A 5,560-nucleotide genomic window follows, 5' to 3' on the forward strand; every position below is an offset into this window, starting at 1 on the left:
GATGGTCCCGAGAGAGCAGCCACCCTGGCCAGGCTGCTTCACTCCATCCCTGCTGACCAGCATTCCCCAGAGCTCCTTAGAGTGATCGCCCTCCACACGCTCATCACCAGCTCACACTATAATTAATGCTTTTGGGAGCCCAGTTATACCCCAGCCCTGCTCCACCCCACCCACCAGTAATGGCAGGGACGGTCCCACTCCCACCCCAGACAGCTATGTCCCTGTCTCCCACAGGGAGGTCAGCGAAGCCGTCTGGGATCTCTCAGCCCCTCTGGAATTTGAGCAGGCACCAAAAACACAAACAGGGTGGCTAAGACATGCCAAGAACAACGACTGGAGATCCAGCGCATGGACACTGCTCCCCACGAGGTGATGGAGGAAAAGGCTGTGCAAAGGAGACGCTGAAGATCTGCGACAGCCACAGTGCATGGGAGGATGGAGAGTGGGGTGAGCTGGGTCACAAGGGGAATAGCTACTCGGTTGTAGAAGAAATAACGTGCAGCTCACTTGCTGGCATAATTCCCCCGTTGGGCGCAGCAGCCCCAAGGAAGACCTGTCGTCAGAGCACGACTCTCAGGACAGCCTTTGCAGCAGGGCTTTGCAGCCACATTCCTTAGAAAACAAAAGGAGGTTGGGAAAAACAATAACAACAATAACCCACTTTCCCCTTCCTGTGCAGAGCCTTGGCTGCGGCCACGCTGAGTGAATTACACACGGGGCGCTGCCAGGAAACCTTCCTCCCAGCTGGGAAAGCGCGACCCAATCTGCCAGCAGCCGAGGCATCGCCACAGGCCGGGGAAGGGGACAGAGGTGCCAGGCAGGGATCGGAGCCCCTCTGTTAGAGCAGGATGCATCCTGCTGCTTCCCGTCACAGCCAGCACCATCCTGCCTGGGCAGCGTGGGCCCCTCAACTCTGCAACTCACCCCCACCTGCACGGGGTGTCCCAAGGCCTGCAAGACTGAAGTGTCTTTAATATAGCTATATAGCAAAGTTAGCCCACAAAGTAGGGTGCTACTTTTTCCTTTTCTTCTGTCCCAGAAGGAAAACTGAGTCATGGGAAAGCGGAATGGCATGCCTGGGGCAGGCCAGCGGTTTGTGATGGAGCCACGAATTGAACTGAGATGTCCCCCAAAACTCAGATTCCTAACCACCAGGTCATCCATCTTTTGTTCACAGCGTCCCCAGCAGCTCCGGTACCCGATGAGCCCAATCGGCTGTGTCAGAGCCACGCGGAGGCACAGCAGCTCTGCAGTGAAGATCTTCTGCCTACAGTTCTAGCTGTCTGCTCACCCTGACCAACTCAGGTCTGGATGCAAAATCTTGTTGGGTAACCCAAGATTTGAAAGTTAATATTCATGGTTTAAGAGCTGCCCAAAACAGTGTCTGAGATCACCAGCATTTAGGAAATCTGGATCTCAGCATTGGAGACATTATGGCAGTGTAAAACAAGAGTTATAGCTCCATGCTCCTGCGACCTCCAGTACGGGACTCTGTGGACATCTATCAAGGTTTTCCACTCTGATGCAGCCTGTTGGAAGCTCCCAGAGTCCAAAAGCCAACTACATCCCTGCTACCCATCTCAAGGCATGAAGTCAGGTTGAAACCCCTTACTATCCAGCTCTGCTGTGTGTGCTTAGGATCGCGTTCCTCCCCGCTGGCCTGAAAAGCAGCTCAACAAACACGATGGGGTTGATCCTGCTGCTGGCACTCGCCTGCTCTGTATTTGCAAAAGCAATTTGCTTTTTCTCGATATGTGCCTCAGTTTCCTGATGCGCATGGAGGCTCACTTCCCATTATAAAAGCACCTGGGGACTTATGAACCTGAAAAGGTGCATCTCTAATGAGTGGAGGAGCTGGGAATGTAGCTGTGAGGCAACCCCCTGCTAGAAAGAGGATGAATGCTGCCGTGAAGGTCTGCCCACGGAAAACACTGTGCAAGAGGGGAAGGGAGGGGAAAATTGCCTTCCAGTTTCCCTGTAGCAACCAGCCATATGAAAACACAAGACCCAGGACTGTTTTCTTATGGTCCCTGCAGAGGGGCTGTTCTCAACCCGGAACACGGACACTTGGTATGGCAATGGCCCGGTGGAGCAGGAAGACATTCCCATGTGACCCATTAGTCCTGGCTGACGGGGCTCCAGGGATCTCCGCTCCCTCCTGTGCCTGCAGCTCTCACCACGATAACCATTTCAGATTTGCCTCATATACATGCCCTTGAAATCTGCGGAGGCTGGAAGAGTAAACAGACCTTAAAAGGGTCTCAAATTCCTGCCTTCCACTCCTTCATTCTCAAGAGTACTCCTGAGTGAAGCAGCTTTTGCAGAGACCAGGCAACTGAAGGCCCTCTTGACCATACAAAGCAGCTAATAATAACTCATGCGCCCTCACCCTCCCTGCTCCAGAGCCCAGGAGGGCCCTTGCTTGGCAACTGTACACGTTTGTCTGCCATAAATGGCTCTTTTCCCTCCTTCTAGCAAGGCCACATTGTGCTCAAACTGTTCCACCATTAGAAATTCCAGCTCCAAGTTGCCAACCCTTGAGATCTCATCACAAGTCTTCTCAGGTTTGAAGCTTTTCTTTCCTTCCTGCAAAGGGTGAGCTTTTAATTAAAAAAAGGTTATTGCTAAGAAGAAAACTGAAAACATGAACTGGCCCTGCAAATCCATGTTAGGGTCTGAAACAAAGGAGTCAGCTAAAAGAAGCAGAGAAAAAGAATAAAGAATAAGATCAAATTTCAGTTTTGGATGTTGATGTGTGTTTTGGGGTGGGGAGAGGGTGGAAGACCCACTGTGATTTTTAACATCTTAGAAGCTACCAAAGTCCTTACATGCAGTGACTTTCCTGGAGCTCCCTTGGACGGACACCAGCACAGCAGAACGCCAGGCCTGGCGAGCCGGAGGGAGCGGGGTGCTGTAGCACCGCAGGCTGATACTCAGCCTTTCCTCACCCCCTGCCGCATCCCAGCACTGGTTCACAGAGCTCTCCCAGCTTTATTGTCAGAAAGGGAAGGCTCGAGCTCTGTGCAGACTGGAACATACGCATTAGGAAACATCCCAGATGTACACCCACGTGCTGCTGGCAAGCTAGAGGAGGATCTGGTCCAGCCAAAGAGCACAGGTGCCCTGTGGGCAGCTCTGCTGACTCCAAGACAAGATCCTTTGTGCTGATGATGCCCCCTCCTCCAAGCACAGACAGCACAGGGCAAGAAGGGCCCTTCCTGGCTAGCGGGGATGGGCAATGACACGATTTTGTCCAACCTACCACTTCCCACAGCCTCTGGATCTTAACACTGCCCTTCCTAGTGCTCAGGTGACTCTCTGCCTTCTGTATCAGGATTGGTGCTGATGTTCAGTTATCGTAGCCAGCAACTGGCTCATATTTCTCTGGATGAGGACGGAATGACTCCAGATTTAGAGCTGAGATGCAGATTAGGATCTGGCTTGCTTCAGGCATTTTGCTGCTTGAGCAGAGGTCAATCTTCAGGCAGGGAGGAGACAAGATGGCTTTTAGGAACCCAGTAAAAGGGTAGAAGAAAGCAGAGAGCTGCCTTTTGTCTCAAAAGAACAGGATCTAAAGGATGAACCTCATGGTATTTGCAGGAGATCTGATGTATCCTTCCACTACAAACAAAACACTTCAAGGAATTTTTTTCATGTCAGCACCATTTTGTTGAGAAGATTTCTCAGAACCAGGCTGGAATTTCTCATCAAAAAGCAAGAGAGGAGGATACCAAGCAAGCGAGCCTCTGCCCAGAGCAACCCACGCTCCCCCTGTGGAGTGACAGCTCTGGAAGTCAAGCCCTTCTTCTGGCAGGTCACATCTGAATCTGGGTCACTCACATCCAGAGTCTCCGTTTCAGTCTGCTTCAGAACAGAAACAAGATATGAAACTCCTTTTTTTTTGCGAGAAGGAAGAAAAAAAGAGCACTTCTCCAGCCAGCTGTGTCTCAGCAGGAGCAGAACAATAATGTCCACTTCAAAGATGTCACTTAAGACACACCTAAGATGAGTGCTTTAGAGACATGTGAGCAGGTAAATCATTTGAAGGGCCACCTTGGGCCCTATAAGTGCCCCTGGGTATGCTAAAAATTGGCCACAATTACTCTGTGGGGTGCTTACCTTACATAATTGTCTTAATTATATGGGGCTGCCTAATTACACTTTATGCAGCTTTAACTATGCAAAGAAAGGCATCACACACGGGACAGAAAAGATTCTGACCACGTCTTGACCAACATGAGAAAAACAGAAGTATTCCTGATGGACCCACTTCGAGTCTCGCTCTATGACCCCGCTGAACAGGTTTCCACCGCTGCTCTGATAAGATGAGAGACCTGGGGTGTGACCCTCGCTTATGGCAACACGCTCCTGAGCCAGGGAGCGCTGGGAAGCCCCGGGGTCAGGCTGGGCTGGGGGGGTACAGGGACTTTCCAGCCGAGCAGCGTATCCCACAATGGCAGCGCTGTAATTGTCCTTAATTTTGGAGTGTTTATGCAAGGGTAGAAAGCTGTTCTCAGATTAACTATCTCCTCCTCACAGCTCTGTAACCTTGGTAGCCTGATTTTTTTTTTAAACTACGCCACGTAGGCGCAGAACAGAGCCGTCTTATCTCACAACCACCCACATGAAAGGAGGAACTTTACAGCGCACAGCCATGTCAGAGCTGCAGGGAAGGCAGAGAAAGCAAAGCCTTGCCAGGCAGGTAGGACATGTGCGCTGCGGAAAGGTGCCTGCTATGGATTTTGCGTCTAGCTTGGGGTTTTCCCAGAAGCTGAGGAGCAGTCAGGTGGGGATTTGACTTAAGCCTACCTTAAAGACTTGTTGTAAGCTGTCCAAATTTCCAAATATGTGCGCATATATATAACCTACTCTGAATAACACGCTGCTTTAAGTGTGCTCTGATCCGGGGCTGTTTTGTCCCCCCTTTTCCAGGCACTTGAAAGCCCCCAGAGTGAAGCTGGAGGAACGGAGTGGTTCTGCTTTGCTCCCCTAGTTCTCTTTCTCCACAAACACAGCCTTTTTGAACCCCCGAAAGTGCCCCAGTTCAGGTGCTGCCTCGGGACGTGAAACTGCTAAGTTTTGTGGAAGGCAAATGATCGTTTCCATTTCAAAACACACAGCGATACAGCTGCATCAGAGAAGTTGGAATGGGGGAGTGCTGTCGGAGAAGAAAATCTAAATATAACTCTGGATAAGCATTCCACTCAAATTAATTATCAGCAGTGACATTTTTAAAAGAGAAAGGAAAATATTGTGCTGAGCTGAGAAAAAGAGGGAGGTCTGCCAGTCCTGGAGTGTGTTTATCCTGGGTATTGTTTAAGCTCTTAGTGCTAAATTACTGACAGAGCCCAGCTGCTCCTGAATCTCAGCCCTCCTCTCTGCTCAGGCCAATAGACTTTGCTTTAGTCTGCACCCAAAAAAGGACTGCGTTTCCCTTCCCGGCCGTGCCTGACGTGGCCTGCTCTGCAGACGTCAGCAGGATCAGCTCCTCAGCGGGAAGCTGGCAAGAGCTTCTTAAAAACATGTGACGTAGGAGACAGGCACGCAGCACAGTTAAACC

Source organism: Nipponia nippon, unplaced genomic scaffold (genome assembly GCF_047370975.1).
Source record: "Nipponia nippon isolate SJK-2023a ecotype South Korea unplaced genomic scaffold, ASM4737097v1 scaffold_25, whole genome shotgun sequence".
Lineage (NCBI taxonomy): Eukaryota > Metazoa > Chordata > Aves > Pelecaniformes > Threskiornithidae > Nipponia > Nipponia nippon.